This window comes from Nerophis ophidion, linkage group LG29 (assembly GCF_033978795.1).
Source record: "Nerophis ophidion isolate RoL-2023_Sa linkage group LG29, RoL_Noph_v1.0, whole genome shotgun sequence".
NCBI lineage: Eukaryota > Metazoa > Chordata > Actinopteri > Syngnathiformes > Syngnathidae > Nerophis > Nerophis ophidion.
Genome location: NC_084639.1, coordinates 12,912,123 through 12,914,179, shown reverse-complemented (window position 1 = coordinate 12,914,179; position 2,057 = coordinate 12,912,123).

The window sequence follows — 2,057 nt, the reverse complement described above, 5'->3', positions numbered from 1 at the left end:
GGAAACGGGGTTTGTATTTTAGGCAACAGTGTTATTCTTTTAAACTGTATTTATTAAAAATGCTATCTGATAAATGTACCTCACAATGAATGTAATTGTAATTACCTGGTGTGCAAATGGCATCAATTGCCTTTATTTCCATATTAAATCCTACTAAACTCCTTTGAGGCTCAACCTGGACACGCAAAAGCTGTGGAATGTCTTTTTTGCTTAAAAGTGAGCTCATGTTGAAATAAATCATCGGAACGCCAGCGGTAATTTCCCCAAACGCCGCATGCGCGCGCACACCTTCTCGTGTTCCCCCCGCATTATTTGAGCGCTCACGGCTGCAGCCTGATTAAAGGACACCCGATATTCCAACATCGGCGGTTGCCATGGCGGCTAACTGCCGCAAATTAAGCAGCGCGTGGTGGTCATTTCCCCCGTTAAGTGTTCGGGGAGGTCGTGTTACAACAATCACGCTGAACATTCTCAGTCAAGTGTTAAGAAATCCCGGGAGAGTTGCCGCAGCTGAAGCAGGAAGGTTTTTGTTTCCTTTTTCCCTTCCCCTTTTTCTGCTGAATCCTGTTAGAGCAGTGGTGTCCAAAGTGAGGCCTGCAGCACATTCTGAAAATACCCTATTTTCCGGACTAAATGCGCACTTAAATTCATAATAATTCTGGTTTTGCTTACCAACCTCAAACCTATTTTATTTGGTACATGGTGTAATAAGTGTGACCAGTAGATGGCAGTCAAACATAAGAGATACGTGTAGACTGCACTATGATGGCAATATGACTCAAGTAGATACATAGATAGATAGATAGTACTTTATTGATACAATCAGGAGTGTTCCCTCAGGAAAATTAAAAAAAAGTTCCCTCAGGAAAACATCACCAACATTTTATATGTTCCATTGAAAATACAAAACATGACGCATGGTGCTCAAAAATCTATCAAAATGTTTTACTATGACTTTGGTAAGCTATGAAGCCACACCGCTTGATGTGTTTCTACATAGGAGTATTATTATGGTGTGTATATAAGGTGTTTTGTTTCGCAATATCATGCAAAAGCAACTTTTCTTAACTTCTGGTACCTGCTAATCTGTATTTGGGATCTGCATGAATCCTGAAAAATTGTGCAGGTCCGCCTTTGTAGTCCGTGGCGACACCGTACTCGATAACCTTCTATTTCTCTATCTTCCTGTTATGGGACATTAATCCTCCACTGTTGCCATTTGTAATATAAAGTAGTGTAAAGATCTTGCTTATATCTGTCAGTAAACTCTCCATGAAAGCGCTAAAACATGCTGGTGTGGTGAGTTTATTTTATTCACCCGAGGAAATTTCGTTATTAGAGAGTTCCGGACAGACAGTTTTCACGGGTGTTGTTGTTTTCGGATGAGGAGATGCTGCTCCGTTATTGATTGACGTGAAGTCTGTATGTCATTAAAACAGTTAGCTCCATCTTTTGACACTTCTTCCACTCCCGTCCTTGCACGCTACACCGCTACAACAAAAATGACGGGGAGAAGACGCTGCCGAAGGTGAGCCACGTAAATAAGACTGCTCACAAAATGGAAGAGACGGTCAGAAAATAGCTTGAAGATGATCTGTAAAACATCATCTATGCAACATTTTGACCAAAGATCAACCTTTACATGTTATGTCGTAGTGGTTTGTGTTGTGGTTTGTGCAGCCCTTTGAGACACTAGTGATTTAGGTTTATATGAGTAAACATTGATTGATATATTGATGTATACAACAAGGAAGTATTTAGAAAAAAAATAAATAAAATGACTCCTTTAATGCGCACTATATGTGAAAAAAGATCAAAAATAGACCATTCATCGGAGCGCCCTATGGTCCGGAAATTACGGTACCAATAAAAAAATAAATACAAGAGCAAATTGGTGAAATGCAAGGGGGAAAAAAGTTGCAATGTTGACTAACAACACACAGCTGCCGTTCAAAATCAATGTTGTTGTGAATTATTGTCCAATTCAAGGCTCAATTACTTTCGAGTACTTTTACTTTGAAATATTTTTAAGAGAAAATATCGCATATGTGAAAAAA